The following is a 25,884-nucleotide window of genomic DNA, read 5'->3' as shown; positions in this document are numbered from 1 at the left end:
TAACCACAGTCACAAATGTGTCACAACAATCTACAATGCATGATTGAAGTCACAGATATATGACAAATATCAGCAAATGTGTACAATGATTTGTTGGCACATACACATGGTTAAATGCGGACAAAAATCCGTAGATGGGCGACCTGTAAAAACGGGACCTTTTCTTACAGGTGACGTTTGCTACAGTCCTGCCGCGGACGACTCGCAAATGCGTGTGCTGATTTGTAAATGCGTGTCAGGAGACTTGTGTGTGGCTCCGTAGCTACACATTCGGACCACATGGGGGCACTAATATTATACCAGCCCCGTACCACCAATATATACACCAATAACTTGGGGGGGCGTTCACTGCTATCCACCCATGGTCATGTACCATTTATTTGACATTATTTAAATTAAATTGGAATAAATGGAAGAATAAAGTGGAACTAATAAAATAAGAACCAATGATATAACCAGTGAAGCTAAAAAAAATGAATGAAGCTTCTCCACACCTGCTCATTGCCACATTAACTATACTTCCCTTTATTGCATTCAGTAAACACCATTTTTTAAAATTGATTCATTAACTTTTTATTTAGTAAACACTCACTGCACCAACCCAACCGGACTGCATCGGGTCATCTGTCTGCTACACCTGTAGACTACGAGAGTCCCCTTTTGGTCTTAATGTGGAGCTCCGGAGCCACACTCAAGTCTCCAGACACGCATTTTCAAATTGCCACACGCATTTGCGAGTCGTCCACGGCGAGACTGTAGCAACACCCAAAGGCAGGGGACGCTGAATGTTGGCATTTTGTGCTCTCAGCCTGTCAGGCGAATATGTGGAAATTTATAAAAAAAGCAGCTCGCATACTTGCTTACATTTGTCAAAAGTTTTTTTTATTTTTGCGGTGCAAAAGCTTACAGCACCTGGTATTCCCAGGCGGTCTCCCATCCAAGAACTAACCAGGCCCGACCCTGCTTAGCTTCCGAGATCGGACGAGATCGGGCGTTCTCAGGGTAGTATGGCCGTAAGCGAGAATTCCTTTCAAAATTTTGCATTTTATACATGTTGTCTTTATTGTGGCAAATACTTCAATCCAAAAATACGTAACAAGAATCTGAAACTATAACCACAGTCACAAATGTGTCACAACAATCTACAATGCATGATTGAAGTCACAGATATATGACAAATATCAGCAAATGTGTACAATGATTTGTTGGCACATACACATGGTTAAATGCGGACAAAAATCCGTAGATGGGCGACCTGTAAAAACGGGACCTTTTCTTACAGGTGACGTTTGCTACAGTCCTGCCGCGGACGACTCGCAAATGCGTGTGCTGATTTGCAAATGCGTGTCAGGAGACTTGTGTGTGGCTCCGTAGCTACACATTCGGACCACATGGGGGCACTAATATTATACCAGCCCCGTACCACCAATATATACACCAATAACTTGGGGGGGCGTTCACTGCTATCCACCCATGGTCATGTACCATTTATTTGACATTATTTAAATGAAATTGGAATAAATGGAAGAATAAAGTGGAACTAATAAAATAAGAACCAATGATATAACCAGTGAAGCTAAAAAAAATGAATGAAGCTTCTCCACACCTGCTCATTGCCACATTAACTATACTTCCCTTTATTGCATTCAGTAAACACCATTTTTTAAAATTGATTCATTAACTTTTTATTTAGTAAACACTCACTGCACCAACCCAACCGGACTGCATCGGGTCATCTGTCTGCTACACCTGTAGACTACGAGAGTCCCCTTTTGGTCTTAATGTGGAGCTCCGGAGCCACACTCAAGTCTCCAGACACGCATTTGCAAATTGCCACACGCATTTGCGAGTCGTCCACGGCGAGACTGTAGCAACACCCAAAGGCAGGGGACGCTGAATGTTGGCATTTTGTGCTCTCAGCCTGTCAGGCGAATATGTGGGAATTTATAAAAAAGCAGCTCGCATACTTGCTTACATTTGTCAAAAGTTTTTTTTATTTTTGCGGTGCAAAAGCTTACAGCACCTGGTATTCCCAGGCGGTCTCCCATCCAAGTACTAACCAGGCCCGACCCTGCTTAGCTTCCGAGATCGGACGAGATCGGGCGTTCTCAGGGTAGTATGGCCGTAAGCGAGAATTCCTTTCAAAATTTTGCATTTTATACATGTTGTCTTTATTGTGGCAAATACTTCAATCCAAAAATACGTAACAAGAATCTGAAACTATAACCACAGTCACAAATGTGTCACAACAATCTACAATGCATGATTGAAGTCACAGATATATGACAAATATCAGCAAATGTGTACAATGATTTGTTGGCACATACACATGGTTAAATGCGGACAAAAATCCGTAGATGGGCGACCTGTAAAAACGGGACCTTTTCTTACAGGTGACGTTTGCTACAGTCCTGCCGCGGACGACTCGCAAATGCGTGTGCTGATTTGCAAATGCGTGTCAGGAGACTTGTGTGTGGCTCCGTAGCTACACATTCGGACCACATGGGGGCACTAATATTATACCAGCCCCGTACCACCAATATATACACCAATAACTTGGGGGGGCGTTCACTGCTATCCACCCATGGTCATGTACCATTTATTTGACATTATTTAAATTAAATTGGAATAAATGGAAGAATAAAGTGGAACTAATAAAATAAGAACCAATGATATAACCAGTGAAGCTAAAAAAAATGAATGAAGCTTCTCCACACCTGCTAATTGCCACATTAACTATACTTCCCTTTATTGCATTCAGTAAACACCATTTTTTTAAATTGATTCATTAACTTTTTATTTAGTAAACACTCACTGCACCAACCCAACCGGACTGCATCGGGTCATCTGTCTGCTACACCTGTAGACTACGAGAGTCCCCTTTTGGTCTTAATGTGGAGCTCCGGAGCCACACTCAAGTCTCCAGACACGCATTTGCAAATTGCCACACGCATTTGCGAGTCGTCCACGGCGAGACTGTAGCAACACCCAAAGGCAGGGGACGCTGAATGTTGGCATTTTGTGCTCTCAGCCTGTCAGGCGAATATGTGGAAATTTATAAAAAAAGCAGCTCGCATACTTGCTTACATTTGTCAAAAGTTTTTTTTATTTTTGCGGTGCAAAAGCTTACTGCACCTGGTATTCCCAGGCGGTCTCCCATCCAAGTACTAACCAGGCCCGACCCTGCTTAGCTTCCGAGATCGGACGAGATCGGGCGTTCTCAGGGTAGTATGGCCGTAAGCGAGAATTCCTTTCAAAATTTTGCATTTTATACATGTTGTCTTTATTGTGGCAAATACTTCAATCCAAAAACACGTAACAAGAATCTGAAACTATAACCACAGTCACAAATGTGTCACAACAATCTACAATGCATGATGATTGAAGTCACAGATATATGACAAATATCAGCAAATGTGTACAATGATTTGTTGGCACATACACATGGTTAAATGCGGACAAAAATCCGTAGATGGGCGACCTGTAAAAACGGGACCTTTTCTTACAGGTGACGTTTGCTACAGTCCTGCCGCGGACGACTCGCAAATGCGTGTGCTGATTTGCAAATGCGTGTCAGGAGACTTGTGTGTGGCTCCGTAGCTACACATTCGGACCACATGGGGGCACTAATATTATACCAGCCCCGTACCACCAATATATACACCAATAACTTGGGGGGGCGTTCACTGCTATCCACCCATGGTCATGTACCATTTATTTGACATTATTTAAATTAAATTGGAATAAATGGAAGAATAAAGTGGAACTAATAAAATAAGAACCAATGATATAACCAGTGAAGCTAAAAAAAATGAATGAAGCTTCTCCACACCTGCTAATTGCCACATTAACTATACTTCCCTTTATTGCATTCAGTAAACACCATTTTTTTAAATTGATTCATTAACTTTTTATTTAGTAAACACTCACTGCACCAACCCAACCGGACTGCATCGGGTCATCTGTCTGCTACACCTGTAGACTACGAGAGTCCCCTTTTGGTCTTAATGTGGAGCTCCGGAGCCACACTCAAGTCTCCAGACACGCATTTGCAAATTGCCACACGCATTTGCGAGTCGTCCACGGCGAGACTGTAGCAACACCCAAAGGCAGGGGACGCTGAATGTTGGCATTTTGTGCTCTCAGCCTGTCAGGCGAATATGTGGAAATTTATAAAAAAAGCAGCTCGCATACTTGCTTACATTTGTCAAAAGTTTTTTTTATTTTTGCGGTGCAAAAGCTTACTGCACCTGGTATTCCCAGGCGGTCTCCCATCCAAGTACTAACCAGGCCCGACCCTGCTTAGCTTCCGAGATCGGACGAGATCGGGCGTTCTCAGGGTAGTATGGCCGTAAGAGAGAATTCCTTTAAAAATTTTGCATTTTATACATGTTGTCTTTATTGTGGCAAATACTTCAATCCAAAAATACGTAACAAGAATCTGAAACTATAACCACAGTCACAAATGTGTCACAACAATCTACAATGCATGATTGAAGTCACAGATATATGACAAATATCAGCAAATGTGTACAATGATTTGTTGGCACATACACATGGTTAAATGCGGACAAAAATCCGTAGATGGGCGACCTGTAAAAACGGGACCTTTTCTTACAGGTGACGTTTGCTACAGTCCTGCCGCGGACGACTCGCAAATGCGTGTGCTGATTTGCAAATGCGTGTCAGGAGACTTGTGTGTGGCTCCGTAGCTACACATTCGGACCACATGGGGGCACTAATATTATACCAGCCCCGTACCACCAATATATACACCAATAACTTGGGGGGGCGTTCACTGCTATCCACCCATGGTCATGTACCATTTATTTGACATTATTTAAATTAAATTGGAATAAATGGAAGAATAAAGTGGAACTAATAAAATAAGAACCAATGATATAACCAGTGAAGCTAAAAAAAATGAATGAAGCTTCTCCACACCTGCTAATTGCCACATTAACTATACTTCCCTTTATTGCATTCAGTAAACGCCATTTTTTAAAATTGATTCATTAACTTTTTATTTAGTAAACACTCACTGCACCAACCCAACCGGACTGCATCGGGTCATATGTCTGCTACACCTGTAGACTCCGAGGGTACCCTTTTGGTCTTAATGTGTGGCTCCGGAGCCACAGTCAAGTCTCCAGACACGCATTTGCAAATTGCCACACGCATTTGCGAGTCGTCCACGGCGAGACTGTAGCAACACCCAAAGGCAGGGGACGCTGAATGTTGGCAATTTGTGCTCTCAGCCTGTCAGGCGAATATGTGGAAATTTATAAAAAAGCAGCTCGCATACTTGCTTAGATTTGTCAAAGTTTTTTTTATTTTTGCGGTGCAAAAGCTTACAGCACCTGGTATTCCCAGGCGGTCTCCCATCCAAGTACTAACCAGGCCCGACCCTGCTTAGCTTCCGAGATCGGACGAGATCGGGCGTTCTCAGGGTAGTATGGCCGTAAGCGAGAATTCCTTTCAAAATTTTGCATTTTATACATGTTGTCTTTATTGTGGCAAATACTTCAATCCAAAAATACGTAACAAGAATCTGAAACTATAACCACAGTCACAAATGTGTCACAACAATCTACAATGCATGATTGAAGTCACAGATATATGACAAATATCAGCAAATGTGTACAATGATTTGTTGGCACATACACATGGTTAAATGCGGACAAAAATCCGTAGATGGGCGACCTGTAAAAACGGGACCTTTTCTTACAGGTGACGTTTGCTACAGTCCTGCCGCGGACGACTCGCAAATGCGTGTGCTGATTTGCAAATGCGTGTCAGGAGACTTGTGTGTGGCTCCGTAGCTACACATTCGGACCACATGGGGGCACTAATATTATACCAGCCCCGTACCACCAATATATACACCAATAACTTGGGGGGGCGTTCACTGCTATCCACCCATGGTCATGTACCATTTATTTGACATTATTTAAATTAAATTGGAATAAATGGAAGAATAAAGTGGAACTAATAAAATAAGAACCAATGATATAACCAGTGAAGCTAAAAAAAATGAATGAAGCTTCTCCACACCTGCTAATTGCCACATTAACTATACTTCCCTTTATTGCATTCAGTAAACACCATTTTTTTAAATTGATTCATTAACTTTTTATTTAGTAAACACTCACTGCACCAACCCAACCGGACTGCATCGGGTCATCTGTCTGCTACACCTGTAGACTACGAGAGTCCCCTTTTGGTCTTAATGTGGAGCTCCGGAGCCACACTCAAGTCTCCAGACACGCATTTGCAAATTGCCACACGCATTTGCGAGTCGTCCACGGCGAGACTGTAGCAACACCCAAAGGCAGGGGACGCTGAATGTTGGCATTTTGTGCTCTCAGCCTGTCAGGCGAATATGTGGAAATTTATAAAAAAAGCAGCTCGCATACTTGCTTACATTTGTCAAAGTTTTTTTTATTTTTGCGGTGCAAAAGCTTACTGCACCTGGTATTCCCAGGCGGTCTCCCATCCAAGTACTAACCAGGCCCGACCCTGCTTAGCTTCCGAGATCGGACGAGATCGGGCGTTCTCAGGGTAGTATGGCCGTAAGAGAGAATTCCTTTAAAAATTTTGCATTTTATACATGTTGTCTTTATTGTGGCAAATACTTCAATCCAAAAATACGTAACAAGAATCTGAAACTATAACCACAGTCACAAATGTGTCACAACAATCTACAATGCATGATTGAAGTCACAGATATATGACAAATATCAGCAAATGTGTACAATGATTTGTTGGCACATACACATGGTTAAATGCGGACAAAAATCCGTAGATGGGCGACCTGTAAAAACGGGACCTTTTCTTACAGGTGACGTTTGCTACAGTCCTGCCGCGGACGACTCGCAAATGCGTGTGCTGATTTGCAAATGCGTGTCAGGAGACTTGTGTGTGGCTCCGTAGCTACACATTCGGACCACATGGGGGCACTAATATTATACCAGCCCCGTACCACCAATATATACACCAATAACTTGGGGGGGCGTTCACTGCTATCCACCCATGGTCATGTACCATTTATTTGACATTATTTAAATTAAATTGGAATAAATGGAAGAATAAAGTGGAACTAATAAAATAAGAACCAATGATATAACCAGTGAAGCTAAAAAAAATGAATGAAGCTTCTCCACACCTGCTAATTGCCACATTAACTATACTTCCCTTTATTGCATTCAGTAAACGCCATTTTTTAAAATTGATTCATTAACTTTTTATTTAGTAAACACTCACTGCACCAACCCAACCGGACTGCATCGGGTCATATGTCTGCTACACCTGTAGACTCCGAGGGTACCCTTTTGGTCTTAATGTGTGGCTCCGGAGCCACAGTCAAGTCTCCAGACACGCATTTGCAAATTGCCACACGCATTTGCGAGTCGTCCACGGCGAGACTGTAGCAACACCCAAAGGCAGGGGACGCTGAATGTTGGCAATTTGTGCTCTCAGCCTGTCAGGCGAATATGTGGAAATTTATAAAAAAGCAGCTCGCATACTTGCTTAGATTTGTCAAAGTTTTTTTTATTTTTGCGGTGCAAAAGCTTACAGCACCTGGTATTCCCAGGCGGTCTCCCATCCAAGTACTAACCAGGCCCGACCCTGCTTAGCTTCCGAGATCGGACGAGATCGGGCGTTCTCAGGGTAGTATGGCCGTAAGCGAGAATTCCTTTCAAAATTTTGCATTTTATACATGTTGTCTTTATTGTGGCAAATACTTCAATCCAAAAATACGTAACAAGAATCTGAAACTATAACCACAGTCACAAATGTGTCACAACAATCTACAATGCATGATTGAAGTCACAGATATATGACAAATATCAGCAAATGTGTACAATGATTTGTTGGCACATACACATGGTTAAATGCGGACAAAAATCCGTAGATGGGCGACCTGTAAAAACGGGACCTTTTCTTACAGGTGACGTTTGCTACAGTCCTGCCGCGGACGACTCGCAAATGCGTGTGCTGATTTGCAAATGCGTGTCAGGAGACTTGTGTGTGGCTCCGTAGCTACACATTCGGACCACATGGGGGCACTAATATTATACCAGCCCCGTACCACCAATATATACACCAATAACTTGGGGGGGCGTTCACTGCTATCCACCCATGGTCATGTACCATTTATTTGACATTATTTAAATTAAATTGGAATAAATGGAAGAATAAAGTGGAACTAATAAAATAAGAACCAATGATATAACCAGTGAAGCTAAAAAAAAATGAATGAAGCTTCTCCACACCTGCTCATTGCCACATTAACTATACTTCCCTTTATTGCATTCAGTAAACACCATTTTTTAAAATTGATTCATTAACTTTTTATTTAGTAAACACTCACTGCACCAACCCAACCGGACTGCATCGGGTCATCTGTCTGCTACACCTGTAGACTACGAGAGTCCCCTTTTGGTCTTAATGTGGAGCTCCGGAGCCACACTCAAGTCTCCAGACACGCATTTGCAAATTGCCACACGCATTTGCGAGTCGTCCACGGCGAGACTGTAGCAACACCCAAAGGCAGGGGACGCTGAATGTTGGCATTTTGTGCTCTCAGCCTGTCAGGCGAATATGTGGGAATTTATAAAAAAGCAGCTCGCATACTTGCTTACATTTGTCAAAAGTTTTTTTTATTTTTGCGGTGCAAAAGCTTACAGCACCTGGTATTCCCAGGCGGTCTCCCATCCAAGTACTAACCAGGCCCGACCCTGCTTAGCTTCCGAGATCGGACGAGATCGGGCGTTCTCAGGGTAGTATGGCCGTAAGCGAGAATTCCTTTCAAAATTTTGCATTTTATACATGTTGTCTTTATTGTGGCAAATACTTCAATCCAAAAATACGTAACAAGAATCTGAAACTATAACCACAGTCACAAATGTGTCACAACAATCTACAATGCATGATTGAAGTCACAGATATATGACAAATATCAGCAAATGTGTACAATGATTTGTTGGCACATACACATGGTTAAATGCGGACAAAAATCCGTAGATGGGCGACCTGTAAAAACGGGACCTTTTCTTACAGGTGACGTTTGCTACAGTCCTGCCGCGGACGACTCGCAAATGCGTGTGCTGATTTGCAAATGCGTGTCAGGAGACTTGTGTGTGGCTCCGTAGCTACACATTCGGACCACATGGGGGCACTAATATTATACCAGCCCCGTACCACCAATATATACACCAATAACTTGGGGGGGCGTTCACTGCTATCCACCCATGGTCATGTACCATTTATTTGACATTATTTAAATTAAATTGGAATAAATGGAAGAATAAAGTGGAACTAATAAAATAAGAACCAATGATATAACCAGTGAAGCTAAAAAAAAATGAATGAAGCTTCTCCACACCTGCTCATTGCCACATTAACTATACTTCCCTTTATTGCATTCAGTAAACACCATTTTTTAAAATTGATTCATTAACTTTTTATTTAGTAAACACTCACTGCACCAACCCAACCGGACTGCATCGGGTCATCTGTCTGCTACACCTGTAGACTACGAGAGTCCCCTTTTGGTCTTAATGTGGAGCTCCGGAGCCACACTCAAGTCTCCAGACACGCATTTGCAAATTGCCACACGCATTTGCGAGTCGTCCACGGCGAGACTGTAGCAACACCCAAAGGCAGGGGACGCTGAATGTTGGCATTTTGTGCTCTCAGCCTGTCAGGCGAATATGTGGGAATTTATAAAAAAGCAGCTCGCATACTTGCTTACATTTGTCAAAAGTTTTTTTTATTTTTGCGGTGCAAAAGCTTACAGCACCTGGTATTCCCAGGCGGTCTCCCATCCAAGTACTAACCAGGCCCGACCCTGCTTAGCTTCCGAGATCGGACGAGATCGGGCGTTCTCAGGGTAGTATGGCCGTAAGCGAGAATTCCTTTCAAAATTTTGCATTTTATACATGTTGTCTTTATTGTGGCAAATACTTCAATCCAAAAATACGTAACAAGAATCTGAAACTATAACCACAGTCACAAATGTGTCACAACAATCTACAATGCATGATTGAAGTCACAGATATATGACAAATATCAGCAAATGTGTACAATGATTTGTTGGCACATACACATGGTTAAATGCGGACAAAAATCCGTAGATGGGCGACCTGTAAAAACGGGACCTTTTCTTACAGGTGACGTTTGCTACAGTCCTGCCGCGGACGACTCGCAAATGCGTGTGCTGATTTGCAAATGCGTGTCAGGAGACTTGTGTGTGGCTCCGTAGCTACACATTCGGACCACATGGGGGCACTAATATTATACCAGCCCCGTACCACCAATATATACACCAATAACTTGGGGGGGCGTTCACTGCTATCCACCCATGGTCATGTACCATTTATTTGACATTATTTAAATTAAATTGGAATAAATGGAAGAATAAAGTGGAACTAATAAAATAAGAACCAATGATATAACCAGTGAAGCTAAAAAAAATGAATGAAGCTTCTCCACACCTGCTAATTGCCACATTAACTATACTTCCCTTTATTGCATTCAGTAAACACCATTTTTTAAAATTGATTCATTAACTTTTTATTTAGTAAACACTCACTGCACCAACCCAACCGGACTGCATCGGGTCATCTGTCTGCTACACCTGTAGACTACGAGAGTCCCCTTTTGGTCTTAATGTGGAGCTCCGGAGCCACACTCAAGTCTCCAGACACGCATTTGCAAATTGCCACACGCATTTGCGAGTCGTCCACGGCGAGACTGTAGCAACACCCAAAGGCAGGGGACGCTGAATGTTGGCATTTTGTGCTCTCAGCCTGTCAGGCGAATATGTGGAAATTTATAAAAAAGCAGCTCGCATACTTGCTTACATTTGTCAAAAGTTTTTTTTATTTTTGCGGTGCAAAAGCTTACAGCACCTGGTATTCCCAGGCGGTCTCCCATCCAAGTACTAACCAGGCCCGACCCTGCTTAGCTTCCGAGATCGGACGAGATCGGGCGTTCTCAGGGTAGTATGGCCGTAAGCGAGAATTCCCTGCAAAATTTTGCATTTTATACATGTTGTCTTTATTGTGGCAAATACTTCAATCCAAAAATACGTAACAAGAATCTGAAACTATAACCACAGTCACAAATGTGTCACAACAATCTACAATGCATGATTGAAGTCACAGATATATGACAAATATCAGCAAATGTGTACAATGATTTGTTGGCACATACACATGGTTAAATGCGGACAAAAATCCGTAGATGGGCGACCTGTAAAAACGGGACCTTTTCTTACAGGTGACGTTTGCTACAGTCCTGCCGCGGACGACTCGCAAATGCGTGTGCTGATTTGCAAATGCGTGTCAGGAGACTTGTGTGTGGCTCCGTAGCTACACATTCGGACCACATGGGGGCACTAATATTATACCAGCCCCGTACCACCAATATATACACCAATAACTTGGGGGGGCGTTCACTGCTATCCACCCATGGTCATGTACCATTTATTTGACATTATTTAAATTAAATTGGAATAAATGGAAGAATAAAGTGGAACTAATAAAATAAGAACCAATGATATAACCAGTGAAGCTAAAAAAAATGAATGAAGCTTCTCCACACCTGCTAATTGCCACATTAACTATACTTCCCTTTATTGCATTCAGTAAACACCATTTTTTAAAATTGATTCATTAACTTTTTATTTAGTAAACACTCACTGCACCAACCCAACCGGACTGCATCGGGTCATCTGTCTGCTACACCTGTAGACTACGAGAGTCCCCTTTTGGTCTTAATGTGGAGCTCCGGAGCCACACTCAAGTCTCCAGACACGCATTTGCAAATTGCCACACGCATTTGCGAGTCGTCCACGGCGAGACTGTAGCAACACCCAAAGGCAGGGGACGCTGAATGTTGGCATTTTGTGCTCTCAGCCTGTCAGGCGAATATGTGGAAATTTATAAAAAAGCAGCTCGCATACTTGCTTACATTTGTCAAAAGTTTTTTTTATTTTTGCGGTGCAAAAGCTTACAGCACCTGGTATTCCCAGGCGGTCTCCCATCCAAGTACTAACCAGGCCCGACCCTGCTTAGCTTCCGAGATCGGACGAGATCGGGCGTTCTCAGGGTAGTATGGCCGTAAGCGAGAATTCCCTGCAAAATTTTGCATTTTATACATGTTGTCTTTATTGTGGCAAATACTTCAATCCAAAAATACGTAACAAGAATCTGAAACTATAACCACAGTCACAAATGTGTCACAACAATCTACAATGCATGATTGAAGTCACAGATATATGACAAATATCAGCAAATGTGTACAATGATTTGTTGGCACATACACATGGTTAAATGCGGACAAAAATCCGTAGATGGGCGACCTGTAAAAACGGGACCTTTTCTTACAGGTGACGTTTGCTACAGTCCTGCCGCGGACGACTCGCAAATGCGTGTGCTGATTTGCAAATGCGTGTCAGGAGACTTGTGTGTGGCTCCGTAGCTACACATTCGGACCACATGGGGGCACTAATATTATACCAGCCCCGTACCACCAATATATACACCAATAACTTGGGGGGGCGTTCACTGCTATCCACCCATGGTCATGTACCATTTATTTGACATTATTTAAATTAAATTGGAATAAATGGAAGAATAAAGTGGAACTAATAAAATAAGAACCAATGATATAACCAGTGAAGCTAAAAAAAATGAATGAAGCTTCTCCACACCTGCTCATTGCCACATTAACTATACTTCCCTTTATTGCATTCAGTAAACACCATTTTTTAAAATTGATTCATTAACATTTTATTTAGTAAACACTCACTGCACCAACCCAACCGGACTGCATCGGGTCATCTGTCTGCTACACCTGTAGACTACGAGAGTCCCCTTTTGGTCTTAATGTGGAGCTCCGGAGCCACACTCAAGTCTCCAGACACGCATTTTCAAATTGCCACACGCATTTGCGAGTCGTCCACAGCGAGACTGTAGCAACACCCAAAGGCAGGGGACGCTGAATGTTGGCATTTTGTGCTCTCAGCCTGTCAGGCGAATATGTGGGAATTTATAAAAAAGCAGCTCGCATACTTGCTTACATTTGTCAAAAGTTTTTTTTATTTTTGCGGTGCAAAAGCTTACATCACCTGGTATTCCCAGGCGGTCTCCCATCCAAGTACTAACCAGGCCCGACCCTGCTTAGCTTCCGAGATCGGACGAGATCGGGCGTTCTCAGGGTAGTATGGCCGTAAGCGAGAATTCCTTTCAAAATTTTGCATTTTATACATGTTGTCTTTATTGTGGCAAATACTTCAATCCAAAAATACGTAACAAGAATCTGAAACTATAACCACAGTCACAAATGTGTCACAACAATCTACAATGCATGATTGAAGTCACAGATATATGACAAATATCAGCAAATGTGTACAATGATTTGTTGGCACATACACATGGTTAAATGCGGACAAAAATCCGTAGATGGGCGACCTGTAAAAACGGGACCTTTTCTTACAGGTGACGTTTGCTACAGTCCTGCCGCGGACGACTCGCAAATGCGTGTGCTGATTTGCAAATGCGTGTCAGGAGACTTGTGTGTGGCTCCGTAGCTACACATTCGGACCACATGGGGGCACTAATATTATACCAGCCCCGTACCACCAATATATACACCAATAACTTGGGGGGGCGTTCACTGCTATCCACCCATGGTCATGTACCATTTATTTGACATTATTTAAATTAAATTGGAATAAATGGAAGAATAAAGTGGAACTAATAAAATAAGAACCAATGATATAACCAGTGAAGCTAAAAAAAATGAATGAAGCTTCTCCACACCTGCTAATTGCCACATTAACTATACTTCCCTTTATTGCATTCAGTAAACACCATTTTTTTAAATTGATTCATTAACTTTTTATTTAGTAAACACTCACTGCACCAACCCAACCGGACTGCATCGGGTCATCTGTCTGCTACACCTGTAGACTACGAGAGTCCCCTTTTGGTCTTAATGTGGAGCTCCAGAGCCACACTCAAGTCTCCAGACACGCATTTGCAAATTGCCACACGCATTTGCGAGTCGTCCACGGCGAGACTGTAGCAACACCCAAAGGCAGGGGACGCTGAATGTTGGCATTTTGTGCTCTCAGCCTGTCAGGCGAATATGTGGAAATTTATAAAAAAAGCAGCTCGCATACTTGCTTACATTTGTCAAAAGTTTTTTTTATTTTTGCGGTGCAAAAGCTTACTGCACCTGGTATTCCCAGGCGGTCTCCCATCCAAGTACTAACCAGGCCCGACCCTGCTTAGCTTCCGAGATCGGACGAGATCGGGCGTTCTCAGGGTAGTATGGCCGTAAGCGAGAATTCCTTTCAAAATTTTGCATTTTATACATGTTGTCTTTATTGTGGCAAATACTTCAATCCAAAAATACGTAACAAGAATCTGAAACTATAACCACAGTCACAAATGTGTCACAACAATCTACAATGCATGATTGAAGTCACAGATATATGACAAATATCAGCAAATGTGTACAATGATTTGTTGGCACATACACATGGTTAAATGCGGACAAAAATCCGTAGATGGGCGACCTGTAAAAACGGGACCTTTTCTTACAGGTGACGTTTGCTACAGTCCTGCCGCGGACGACTCGCAAATGCGTGTGCTGATTTGCAAATGCGTGTCAGGAGACTTGTGTGTGGCTCCGTAGCTACACATTCGGACCACATGGGGGCACTAATATTATACCAGCCCCGTACCACCAATATATACACCAATAACTTGGGGGGGCGTTCACTGCTATCCACCCATGGTCATGTACCATTTATTTGACATTATTTAAATTAAATTGGAATAAATGGAAGAATAAAGTGGAACTAATAAAATAAGAACCAATGATATAACCAGTGAAGCTAAAAAAAATGAATGAAGCTTCTCCACACCTGCTAATTGCCACATTAACTATACTTCCCTTTATTGCATTCAGTAAACACCATTTTTTAAAATTGATTCATTAACTTTTTATTTAGTAAACACTCACTGCACCAACCCAACCGGACTGCATCGGGTCATCTGTCTGCTACACCTGTAGACTACGAGAGTCCCCTTTTGGTCTTAATGTGGAGCTCCGGAGCCACACTCAAGTCTCCAGACACGCATTTGCAAATTGCCACACGCATTTGCGAGTCGTCCACGGCGAGACTGTAGCAACACCCAAAGGCAGGGGACGCTGAATGTTGGCATTTTGTGCTCTCAGCCTGTCAGGCGAATATGTGGAAATTTATAAAAAAAGCAGCTCGCATACTTGCTTACATTTGTCAAAAGTTTTTTTTATTTTTGCGGTGCAAAAGCTTACTGCACCTGGTATTCCCAGGCGGTCTCCCATCCAAGTACTAACCAGGCCCGACCCTGCTTAGCTTCCGAGATCGGACGAGATCGGGCGTTCTCAGGGTAGTATGGCCGTAAGCGAGAATTCCTTTCAAAATTTTGCATTTTATACATGTTGTCTTTATTGTGGCAAATACTTCAATCCAAAAATACGTAACAAGAATCTGAAACTATAACCACAGTCACAAATGTGTCACAACAATCTACAATGCATGATTGAAGTCACAGATATATGACAAATATCAGCAAATGTGTACAATGATTTGTTGGCACATACACATGGTTAAATGCGGACAAAAATCCGTAGATGGGCGACCTGTAAAAACGGGACCTTTTCTTACAGGTGACGTTTGCTACAGTCCTGCCGCGGACGACTCGCAAATGCGTGTGCTGATTTGCAAATGCGTGTCAGGAGACTTGTGTGTGGCTCCGTAGCTACACATTCGGACCACATGGGGGCACTAATATTATACCAGCCCCGTACCACCAATATATACACCAATAACTTGGGGGGGCGTTCACTGCTATCCACCCATGGTCATGTACCATTTATTTGACATTATTTAAATTAAATTGGAATAAATGGAAGAATAAAGTGGAACTAATAAAATAAGAACCAATGATATAACCAGTGAAGCTAAAAAAAATGAATGAAGCTTCTCCACACCTGCTAATTGCCACATTAACTATACTTCCCTTTATTGCATTCAGTAAACACCATTTTTTAAAATTGATTCATTAACTTTTTATTTAGTAAACACTCACTGCACCAACCCAACCGGACTGCATCGGGTCATCTGTCTGCTACACCTGTAGACTACGAGAGTCCCCTTTTGGTCTTAATGTGGAGCTCCGGAGCCACACTCAAGTCTCCAGACACGCATTTGCAAATTGCCACACGCATTTGCGAGTCGTCCACGGCGAGACTGTAGCAACACCCAAAGGCAGGGGACGCTGAATGTTGGCATTTTGTGCTCTCAGCCTGTCAGGCGAATATGTGGGAATTTATAAAAAAGCAGCTCGCATACTTGCTTACATTTGTCAAAAGTTTTTTTTATTTTTGCGGTGCAAAAGCTTACAGGACCTGGTATTCCCAGGCGGTCTCCCATCCAAGTACTAACCAGGCCCGACCCTGCTTAGCTTCCGAGATCGGACGAGATCGGGCGTTCTCAGGGTAGTATGGCCGTAAGCGAGAATTCCTTTAAAAATTTTGCATTTTATACATGTTGTCTTTATTGTGGCAAATACTTCAATCCAAAAATACGTAACAAGAATCTTGAAACTATAACCACAGTCACAAATGTGTCACAACAATCTACAATGCATGATTGAAGTCACAGATATATGACAAATATCAGCAAATGTGTACAATGATTTGTTGGCACATACACATGGTTAAATGCGGACAAAAATCCGTAGATGGGCGACCTGTAAAAACGGGACCTTTTCTTACAGGTGACGTTTGCTACAGTCCTGCCGCGGACGACTCGCAAATGCGTGTGCTGATTTGCAAATGCGTGTCAGGAGACTTGTGTGTGGCTCCGTAGCTACACATTCGGACCACATGGGGGCACTAATATTATACCAGCCCCGTACCACCAATATATACACCAATAACTTGGGGGGGCGTTCACTGCTATCCACCCATGGTCATGTACCATTTATTTGACATTATTTAAATTAAATTGGAATAAATGGAAGAATAAAGTGGAACTAATAAAATAAGAACCAATGATATAACCAGTGAAGCTAAAAAAAATGAATGAAGCTTCTCCACACCTGCTAATTGCCACATTAACTATACTTCCCTTTATTGCATTCAGTAAACACCATTTTTTAAAATTGATTCATTAACTTTTTATTTAGTAAACACTCACTGCACCAACCCAACCGGACTGCATCGGGTCATCTGTCTGCTACACCTGTAGACTACGAGAGTCCCCTTTTGGTCTTAATGTGGAGCTCCGGAGCCACACTCAAGTCTCCAGACACGCATTTGCAAATTGCCACACGCATTTGCGAGTCGTCCACGGCGAGACTGTAGCAACACCCAAAGGCAGGGGACGCTGAATGTTGGCATTTTGTGCTCTCAGCCTGTCAGGCGAATATGTGGGAATTTATAAAAAAGCAGCTCGCATACTTGCTTACATTTGTCAAAAGTTTTTTTTATTTTTGCGGTGCAAAAGCTTACAGGACCTGGTATTCCCAGGCGGTCTCCCATCCAAGTACTAACCAGGCCCGACCCTGCTTAGCTTCCGAGATCGGACGAGATCGGGCGTTCTCAGGGTAGTATGGCCGTAAGCGAGAATTCCTTTAAAAATTTTGCATTTTATACATGTTGTCTTTATTGTGGCAAATACTTCAATCCAAAAATACGTAACAAGAATCTTGAAACTATAACCACAGTCACAAATGTGTCACAACAATCTACAATGCATGATTGAAGTCACAGATATATGACAAATATCAGCAAATGTGTACAATGATTTGTTGGCACATACACATGGTTAAATGCGGACAAAAATCCGTAGATGGGCGACCTGTAAAAACGGGACCTTTTCTTACAGGTGACGTTTGCTACAGTCCTGCCGCGGACGACTCGCAAATGCGTGTGCTGATTTGCAAATGCGTGTCAGGAGACTTGTGTGTGGCTCCGTAGCTACACATTCGGACCACATGGGGGCACTAATATTATACCAGCCCCGTACCACCAATATATACACCAATAACTTGGGGGGGCGTTCACTGCTATCCACCCATGGTCATGTACCATTTATTTGACATTATTTAAATTAAATTGGAATAAATGGAAGAATAAAGTGGAACTAATAAAATAAGAACCAATGATATAACCAGTGAAGCTAAAAAAAATGAATGAAGCTTCTCCACACCTGCTAATTGCCACATTAACTATACTTCCCTTTATTGCATTCAGTAAACACCATTTTTTTAAATTGATTCATTAACTTTTTATTTAGTAAACACTCACTGCACCAACCCAACCGGACTGCATCGGGTCATCTGTCTGCTACACCTGTAGACTACGAGAGTCCCCTTTTGGTCTTAATGTGGAGCTCCGGAGCCACACTCAAGTCTCCAGACACGCATTTGCAAATTGCCACACGCATTTGCGAGTCGTCCACGGCGAGACTGTAGCAACACCCAAAGGCAGGGGACGCTGAATGTTGGCATTTTGTGCTCTCAGCCTGTCAGGCGAATATGTGGAAATTTATAAAAAAAGCAGCTCGCATACTTGCTTACATTTGTCAAAAGTTTTTTTTATTTTTGCGGTGCAAAAGCTTACTGCACCTGGTATTCCCAGGCGGTCTCCCATCCAAGTACTAACCAGGCCCGACCCTGCTTAGCTTCCGAGATCGGACGAGATCGGGCGTTCTCAGGGTAGTATGGCCGTAAGCGAGAATTCCTTTCAAAATTTTGCATTTTATACATGTTGTCTTTATTGTGGCAAATACTTCAATCCAAAAATACGTAACAAGAATCTGAAACTATAACCACAGTCACAAATGTGTCACAACAATCTACAATGCATGATTGAAGTCACAGATATATGACAAATATCAGCAAATGTGTACAATGATTTGTTGGCACATACACATGGTTAAATGCGGACAAAAATCCGTAGATGGGCGACCTGTAAAAACGGGACCTTTTCTTACAGGTGACGTTTGCTACAGTCCTGCCGCGGACGACTCGCAAATGCGTGTGCTGATTTGCAAATGCGTGTCAGGAGACTTGTGTGTGGCTCCGTAGCTACACATTCGGACCACATGGGGGCACTAATATTATACCAGCCCCGTACCACCAATATATACACCAATAACTTGGGGGGGCGTTCACTGCTATCCACCCATGGTCATGTACCATTTATTTGACATTATTTAAATTAAATTGGAATAAATGGAAGAATAAAGTGGAACTAATAAAATAAGAACCAATGATATAACCAGTGAAGCTAAAAAAAATGAATGAAGCTTCTCCACACCTGCTAATTGCCACATTAACTATACTTCCCTTTATTGCATTCAGTAAACACCATTTTTTAAAATTGATTCATTAACTTTTTATTTAGTAAACACTCACTGCACCAACCCAACCGGACTGCATCGGGTCATCTGTCTGCTACACCTGTAGACTACGAGAGTCCCCTTTTGGTCTTAATGTGGAGCTCCGGAGCCACACTCAAGTCTCCAGACACGCATTTGCAAATTGCCACACGCATTTGCGAGTCGTCCACGGCGAGACTGTAGCAACACCCAAAGGCAGGGGACGCTGAATGTTGGCATTTTGTGCTCTCAGCCTGTCAGGCGAATATGTGGGAATTTATAAAAAAGCAGCTCGCATACTTGCTTACATTTGTCAAAAGTTTTTTTTATTTTTGCGGTGCAAAAGCTTACAGCACCTGGTATTCCCAGGCGGTCTCCCATCCAAGTACTAACCAGGCCCGACCCTGCTTCGCTTCCGAGATCGGACGAGATCGGGCGTTCTCAGGGTAGTATGGCCGTAAGCGAGAATTCCTTTAAAAATTTTGCATTTTATACATGTTGTCTTTATTGTGGCAAATACTTCAATCCAAAAATACGTAACAAGAATCTGAAACTATAACCACAGTCACAAATGTGTCACAACAATCTACAATGCATGATTGAAGTCACAGATATATGACAAATATCAGCAAATGTGTACAATGATTTGTTGGCACATACACATGGTTAAATGCGGACAAAAATCCGTAGATGGGCGACCTGTAAAAACGGGACCTTTTCTTACAGGTGACGTTTGCTACAGTCCTGCCGCGGACGACTCGCAAATGCGTGTGCTGATTTGCAAATGCGTGTCAGGAGACTTGTGTGTGGCTCCGTAGCTACACATTCGGACCACATGGGGGCACTAATATTATACCAGCCCCGTACCACCAATATATACACCAATAACTTGGGGGGGCGTTCACTGCTATCCACCCATGGTCATGTACCATTTATTTGACATTATTTAAATTAAATTGGAATAAATGGAAGAATAAAGTGGAACTAATAAAATAAGAACCAATGATATAACCAGTGAAGCTAAAAAAAATGAATGAAGCTTCTCCACACCTGCTAATTGCCACATTAACTATACTTCCCTTTATTGCATTCAGTAAACACCATTTTTTTAAATTGATTCATTAACTTTTTATTTAGTAAACACTCACTGCACCAACCCAACCGGACTGCATCGGGTCATCTGTCTGCTACACCTGTAGACTACGAGAGTCCCCTTTTGGTCTTAATGTGGAGCTCCGGAGCCACACTCAAGTCTCCAGACACGCATTTGCAAATTGCCACACGCATTTGCGAGTCGTCCACGGCGAGACTGTAGCAACACCCAAAGGCAGGGGACGCTGAATGTTGGCATTTTGTGCTCTCAGCCTGTCAGGCGAATATGTGGAAATTTATAAAAAAAGCAGCTCGCATACTTGCTTACATTTGTCAAAAGTTTTTTTTATTTTTGCGGTGCAAAAGCTTACTGCACCTGGTATTCCCAGGCGGTCTCCCATCCAAGTACTAACCAGGCCCGACCCTGCTTAGCTTCCGAGATCGGACGAGATCGGGCGTTCTCAGGGTAGTATGGCCGTAAGCGAGAATTCCTTTCAAAATTTTGCATTTTATACATGTTGTCTTTATTGTGGCAAATACTTCAATCCAAAAATACGTAACAAGAATCTGAAACTATAACCACAGTCACAAATGTGTCACAACAATCTACAATGCATGATTGAAGTCACAGATATATGACAAATATCAGCAAATGTGTACAATGATTTGTTGGCACATACACATGGTTAAATGCGGACAAAAATCCGTAGATGGGCGACCTGTAAAAACGGGACCTTTTCTTACAGGTGACGTTTGCTACAGTCCTGCCGCGGACGACTCGCAAATGCGTGTGCTGATTTGCAAATGCGTGTCAGGAGACTTGTGTGTGGCTCCGTAGCTACACATTCGGACCACATGGGGGCACTAATATTATACCAGCCCCGTACCACCAATATATACACCAATAACTTGGGGGGGCGTTCACTGCTATCCACCCATGGTCATGTACCATTTATTTGACATTATTTAAATTAAATTGGAATAAATGGAAGAATAAAGTGGAACTAATAAAATAAGAACCAATGATATAACCAGTGAAGCTAAAAAAAATGAATGAAGCTTCTCCACACCTGCTAATTGCCACATTAACTATACTTCCCTTTATTGCATTCAGTAAACACCATTTTTTAAAATTGATTCATTAACTTTTTATTTAGTAAACACTCACTGCACCAACCCAACCGGACTGCATCGGGTCATCTGTCTGCTACACCTGTAGACTACGAGAGTCCCCTTTTGGTCTTAATGTGGAGCTCCGGAGCCACACTCAAGTCTCCAGACACGCATTTGCAAATTGCCACACGCATTTGCGAGTCGTCCACGGCGAGACTGTAGCAACACCCAAAGGCAGGGGACGCTGAATGTTGGCATTTTGTGCTCTCAGCCTGTCAGGCGAATATGTGGGAATTTATAAAAAAGCAGCTCGCATACTTGCTTACATTTGTCAAAAGTTTTTTTTATTTTTGCGGTGCAAAAGCTTACAGCACCTGGTATTCCCAGGCGGTCTCCCATCCAAGTACTAACCAGGCCCGACCCTGCTTAGCTTCCGAGATCGGACGAGATCGGGCGTTCTCAGGGTAGTATGGCCGTAAGCGAGAATTCCTTTAAAAATTTTGCATTTTATACATGTTGTCTTTATTGTGGCAAATACTTCAATCCAAAAATACGTAACAAGAATCTGAAACTATAACCACAGTCACAAATGTGTCACAACAATCTACAATGCATGATTGAAGTCACAGATATATGACAAATATCAGCAAATGTGTACAATGATTTGTTGGCACATACACATGGTTAAATGCGGACAAAAATCCGTAGATGGGCGACCTGTAAAAACGGGACCTTTTCTTACAGGTGACGTTTGCTACAGTCCTGCCGCGGACGACTCGCAAATGCGTGTGCTGATTTGCAAATGCGTGTCAGGAGACTTGTGTGTGGCTCCGTAGCTACACATTCGGACCACATGGGGGCACTAATATTATACCAGCCCCGTACCACCAATATATACACCAATAACTTGGGGGGGCGTTCACTGCTATCCACCCATGGTCATGTACCATTTATTTGACATTATTTAAATTAAATTGGAATAAATGGAAGAATAAAGTGGAACTAATAAAATAAGAACCAATGATATAACCAGTGAAGCTAAAAAAAATGAATGAAGCTTCTCCACACCTGCTAATTGCCACATTAACTATACTTCCCTTTATTGCATTCAGTAAACACCATTTTTTAAAATTGATTCATTAACTTTTTATTTAGTAAACACTCACTGCACCAACCCAACCGGACTGCATCGGGTCATCTGTCTGCTACACCTGTAGACTACGAGAGTCCCCTTTTGGTCTTAATGTGGAGCTCCGGAGCCACACTCAAGTCTCCAGACACGCATTTGCAAATTGCCACACGCATTTGCGAGTCGTCCACGGCGAGACTGTAGCAACACCCAAAGGCAGGGGACGCTGAATGTTGGCATTTTGTGCTCTCAGCCTGTCAGGCGAATATGTGGGAATTTATAAAAAAGCAGCTCGCATACTTGCTTACATTTGTCAAAAGTTTTTTTTATTTTTGCGGTGCAAAAGCTTACAGCACCTGGTATTCCCAGGCGGTCTCCCATCCAAGTACTAACCAGGCCCGACCCTGCTTAGCTTCCGAGATCGGACGAGATCGGGCGTTCTCAGGGTAGTATGGCCGTAAGCGAGAATTCCTTTAAAAATTTTGCATTTTATACATGTTGTCTTTATTGTGGCAAATACTTCAATCCAAAAATACGTAACAAGAATCTGAAACTATAACCACAGTCACAAATGTGTCACAACAATCTACAATGCATGATTGAAGTCACAGATATATGACAAATATCAGCAAATGTGTACAATGATTTGTTGGCACATACACATGGTTAAATGCGGACAAAAATCCGTAGATGGGCGACCTGTAAAAACGGGACCTTTTCTTACAGGTGACGTTTGCTACAGTCCTGCCGCGGACGACTCGCAAATGCGTGTGCTGATTTGCAAATGCGTGTCAGGAGACTTGTGTGTGGCTCCGTAGCTACACATTCGGACCACATGGGGGCACTAATATTATACCAGCCCCGTACCACCAATATATACACCAATAACTTGGGGGGGCGTTCACTGCTATCCACCCATGGTCATGTACCATTTATTTGACATTATTTAAATTAAATTGGAATAAATGGAAGAATAAAGTGGAACTAATAAAATAAGAACCAATGATATAACCAGTGAAGCTAAAAAAAATGAATGAAGCTTCTCCACACCTGCTAATTGCCACATTAACTATACTTCCCTTTATTGCATTCAGTAAACACCATTTTTTAAAATTGATTCATTAACTTTTTATTTAGTAAACACTCACTGCACCAACCCAACCGGACTGCATCGGGTCATCTGTCTGCTACACCTGTAGACTACGAGAGTCCCCTTTTGGTCTTAATGTGGAGCTCCGGAGCCACACTCAAGTCTCCAGACACGCATTTGCAAATTGCCACACGCATTTGCGAGTCGTCCACGGCGAGACTGTAGCAACACCCAAAGGCAGGGGACGCTGAATGTTGGCATTTTGTGCTCTCAGCCTGTCAGGCGAATATGTGGGAATTTATAAAAAAGCAGCTCGCATACTTGCTTACATTTGTCAAAAGTTTTTTTTATTTTTGCGGTGCAAAAGCTTACAGCACCTGGTATTCCCAGGCGGTCTCCCATCCAAGTACTAACCAGGCCCGACCCTGCTTAGCTTCCGAGATCGGACGAGATCGGGCGTTCTCAGGGTAGTATGGCCGTAAGCGAGAATTCCTTTAAAAATTTTGCATTTTATACATGTTGTCTTTATTGTGGCAAATACTTCAATCCAAAAATACGTAACAAGAATCTGAAACTATAACCACAGTCACAAATGTGTCACAACAATCTACAATGCATGATTGAAGTCACAGATATATGACAAATATCAGCAAATGTGTACAATGATTTGTTGGCACATACACATGGTTAAATGCGGACAAAAATCCGTAGATGGGCGACCTGTAAAAACGGGACCTTTTCTTACAGGTGACGTTTGCTACAGTCCTGCCGCGGACGACTCGCAAATGCGTGTGCTGATTTGCAAATGCGTGTCAGGAGACTTGTGTGTGGCTCCGTAGCTACACATTCGGACCACATGGGGGCACTAATATTATACCAGCCCCGTACCACCAATATATACACCAATAACTTGGGGGGGCGTTCACTGCTATCCACCCATGGTCATGTACCATTTATTTGACATTATTTAAATTAAATTGGAATAAATGGAAGAATAAAGTGGAACTAATAAAATAAGAACCAATGATATAACCAGTGAAGCTAAAAAAAATGAATGAAGCTTCTCCACACCTGCTAATTGCCACATTAACTATACTTCCCTTTATTGCATTCAGTAAACGCCATTTTTTAAAATTGATTCATTAACTTTTTATTTAGTAAACACTCACTGCACCAACCCAACCGGACTGCATCGGGTCATATGTCTGCTACACCTGTAGACTCCGAGGGTACCCTTTTGGTCTTAATGTGTGGCTCCGGAGCCACAGTCAAGTCTCCAGACACGCATTTGCAAATTGCCACACGCATTTGCGAGTCGTCCACGGCGAGACTGTAGCAACACCCAAAGGCAGGGGACGCTGAATGTTGGCAATTTGTGCTCTCAGCCTGTCAGGCGAATATGTGGAAATTTATAAAAAAGCAGCTCGCATACTTGCTTAGATTTGTCAAAGTTTTTTTTATTTTTGCGGTGCAAAAGCTTACAGCACCTGGTATTCCCAGGCGGTCTCCCATCCAAGTACTAACCAGGCCCGACCCTGCTTAGCTTCCGAGATCGGACGAGATCGGGCGTTCTCAGGGTAGTATGGCCGTAAGCGAAAATTCCTTTAAAAATTTTGCATTTTATACATGTTGTCTTTATTGTGGCAAATACTTCAATCCAAAAATACGTAACAAGAATCTGAAACTATAACCACAGTCACAAATGCGTCACAACAATCTACAATGCATGATTGAAGTCACAGATATATGACAAATATCAGCAAATGTGTACAATGATTTGTTGGCACATACACATGGTTAAATGCGGACAAAAATCCGTAGATGGGCGACCTGTAAAAACGGGACCTTTTCTTACAGGTGACGTTTGCTACAGTCCTGCCGCGGACGACTCGCAAATGCGTGTGCTGATTTGCAAATGCGTGTCAGGAGACTTGTGTGTGGCTCCGTAGCTACACATTCGGACCACATGGGGGCACTAATATTATACCAGCCCCGTACCACCAATAT

The 25,884-nt window shown here is 42.5% G+C and overlaps 23 non-coding genes across 23 annotated transcripts; all 23 read right to left on the bottom strand.

Annotated features, from left to right (window-relative positions):
* Window positions 1-900: 900 nt before the first annotated feature.
* On the bottom strand, window positions 901-1,019 carry LOC148330985 (5S ribosomal RNA). The gene has a single exon (XR_015845428.1). It is a non-coding gene; the product is annotated as a 5S ribosomal RNA (ribosomal RNA).
* Window positions 1,020-2,011: 992 nt separating this feature from the next.
* Window positions 2,012-2,130, bottom strand: LOC148330984 (5S ribosomal RNA). Its single transcript, XR_015845244.1, has one exon. It is a non-coding gene; the product is annotated as a 5S ribosomal RNA (ribosomal RNA).
* Window positions 2,131-3,123: 993 nt separating this feature from the next.
* On the bottom strand, window positions 3,124-3,242 carry LOC148330983 (5S ribosomal RNA). The gene has a single exon (XR_015845451.1). It is a non-coding gene; the product is annotated as a 5S ribosomal RNA (ribosomal RNA).
* Window positions 3,243-4,238: 996 nt separating this feature from the next.
* LOC148330982 (5S ribosomal RNA) lies at window positions 4,239-4,357 on the bottom strand. Its single transcript, XR_015845487.1, has one exon. It is a non-coding gene; the product is annotated as a 5S ribosomal RNA (ribosomal RNA).
* A 991-nt stretch (window positions 4,358-5,348) lies between these two features.
* Window positions 5,349-5,467, bottom strand: LOC148330981 (5S ribosomal RNA). The gene has a single exon (XR_015845243.1). It is a non-coding gene; the product is annotated as a 5S ribosomal RNA (ribosomal RNA).
* A 992-nt stretch (window positions 5,468-6,459) lies between these two features.
* LOC148330980 (5S ribosomal RNA) lies at window positions 6,460-6,578 on the bottom strand. The gene has a single exon (XR_015845486.1). It is a non-coding gene; the product is annotated as a 5S ribosomal RNA (ribosomal RNA).
* A 991-nt stretch (window positions 6,579-7,569) lies between these two features.
* On the bottom strand, window positions 7,570-7,688 carry LOC148330979 (5S ribosomal RNA). The gene has a single exon (XR_015845242.1). It is a non-coding gene; the product is annotated as a 5S ribosomal RNA (ribosomal RNA).
* Window positions 7,689-8,681: 993 nt separating this feature from the next.
* On the bottom strand, window positions 8,682-8,800 carry LOC148330978 (5S ribosomal RNA). Its single transcript, XR_015845240.1, has one exon. It is a non-coding gene; the product is annotated as a 5S ribosomal RNA (ribosomal RNA).
* A 993-nt stretch (window positions 8,801-9,793) lies between these two features.
* On the bottom strand, window positions 9,794-9,912 carry LOC148330977 (5S ribosomal RNA). The gene has a single exon (XR_015845239.1). It is a non-coding gene; the product is annotated as a 5S ribosomal RNA (ribosomal RNA).
* Window positions 9,913-10,904: 992 nt separating this feature from the next.
* On the bottom strand, window positions 10,905-11,023 carry LOC148330976 (5S ribosomal RNA). Its single transcript, XR_015845238.1, has one exon. It is a non-coding gene; the product is annotated as a 5S ribosomal RNA (ribosomal RNA).
* Window positions 11,024-12,015: 992 nt separating this feature from the next.
* LOC148330975 (5S ribosomal RNA) lies at window positions 12,016-12,134 on the bottom strand. The gene has a single exon (XR_015845237.1). It is a non-coding gene; the product is annotated as a 5S ribosomal RNA (ribosomal RNA).
* A 992-nt stretch (window positions 12,135-13,126) lies between these two features.
* On the bottom strand, window positions 13,127-13,245 carry LOC148330974 (5S ribosomal RNA). The gene has a single exon (XR_015845477.1). It is a non-coding gene; the product is annotated as a 5S ribosomal RNA (ribosomal RNA).
* Window positions 13,246-14,238: 993 nt separating this feature from the next.
* On the bottom strand, window positions 14,239-14,357 carry LOC148330973 (5S ribosomal RNA). The gene has a single exon (XR_015845450.1). It is a non-coding gene; the product is annotated as a 5S ribosomal RNA (ribosomal RNA).
* A 993-nt stretch (window positions 14,358-15,350) lies between these two features.
* Window positions 15,351-15,469, bottom strand: LOC148330972 (5S ribosomal RNA). The gene has a single exon (XR_015845449.1). It is a non-coding gene; the product is annotated as a 5S ribosomal RNA (ribosomal RNA).
* A 992-nt stretch (window positions 15,470-16,461) lies between these two features.
* LOC148330971 (5S ribosomal RNA) lies at window positions 16,462-16,580 on the bottom strand. Its single transcript, XR_015845470.1, has one exon. It is a non-coding gene; the product is annotated as a 5S ribosomal RNA (ribosomal RNA).
* Window positions 16,581-17,573: 993 nt separating this feature from the next.
* On the bottom strand, window positions 17,574-17,692 carry LOC148330970 (5S ribosomal RNA). The gene has a single exon (XR_015845469.1). It is a non-coding gene; the product is annotated as a 5S ribosomal RNA (ribosomal RNA).
* A 994-nt stretch (window positions 17,693-18,686) lies between these two features.
* On the bottom strand, window positions 18,687-18,805 carry LOC148330969 (5S ribosomal RNA). The gene has a single exon (XR_015845448.1). It is a non-coding gene; the product is annotated as a 5S ribosomal RNA (ribosomal RNA).
* Window positions 18,806-19,797: 992 nt separating this feature from the next.
* On the bottom strand, window positions 19,798-19,916 carry LOC148330968 (5S ribosomal RNA). Its single transcript, XR_015845382.1, has one exon. It is a non-coding gene; the product is annotated as a 5S ribosomal RNA (ribosomal RNA).
* A 993-nt stretch (window positions 19,917-20,909) lies between these two features.
* On the bottom strand, window positions 20,910-21,028 carry LOC148330967 (5S ribosomal RNA). Its single transcript, XR_015845447.1, has one exon. It is a non-coding gene; the product is annotated as a 5S ribosomal RNA (ribosomal RNA).
* A 992-nt stretch (window positions 21,029-22,020) lies between these two features.
* Window positions 22,021-22,139, bottom strand: LOC148330966 (5S ribosomal RNA). Its single transcript, XR_015845236.1, has one exon. It is a non-coding gene; the product is annotated as a 5S ribosomal RNA (ribosomal RNA).
* A 992-nt stretch (window positions 22,140-23,131) lies between these two features.
* LOC148330965 (5S ribosomal RNA) lies at window positions 23,132-23,250 on the bottom strand. Its single transcript, XR_015845235.1, has one exon. It is a non-coding gene; the product is annotated as a 5S ribosomal RNA (ribosomal RNA).
* A 992-nt stretch (window positions 23,251-24,242) lies between these two features.
* Window positions 24,243-24,361, bottom strand: LOC148330964 (5S ribosomal RNA). The gene has a single exon (XR_015845234.1). It is a non-coding gene; the product is annotated as a 5S ribosomal RNA (ribosomal RNA).
* Window positions 24,362-25,352: 991 nt separating this feature from the next.
* LOC148330963 (5S ribosomal RNA) lies at window positions 25,353-25,471 on the bottom strand. Its single transcript, XR_015845233.1, has one exon. It is a non-coding gene; the product is annotated as a 5S ribosomal RNA (ribosomal RNA).
* Window positions 25,472-25,884: the final 413 nt, after the last annotated feature.

Source organism: Idiotropiscis lumnitzeri, chromosome 9 (genome assembly GCF_059441095.1).
Source record: "Idiotropiscis lumnitzeri isolate Australia: NSW breed Sydney's pygmy pipehorse chromosome 9, RoL_Ilum_1.0, whole genome shotgun sequence".
In the NCBI taxonomy this organism is placed as follows: domain Eukaryota; kingdom Metazoa; phylum Chordata; class Actinopteri; order Syngnathiformes; family Syngnathidae; genus Idiotropiscis; species Idiotropiscis lumnitzeri.
This window is presented reverse-complemented; position numbering and strand designations above follow the sequence as displayed.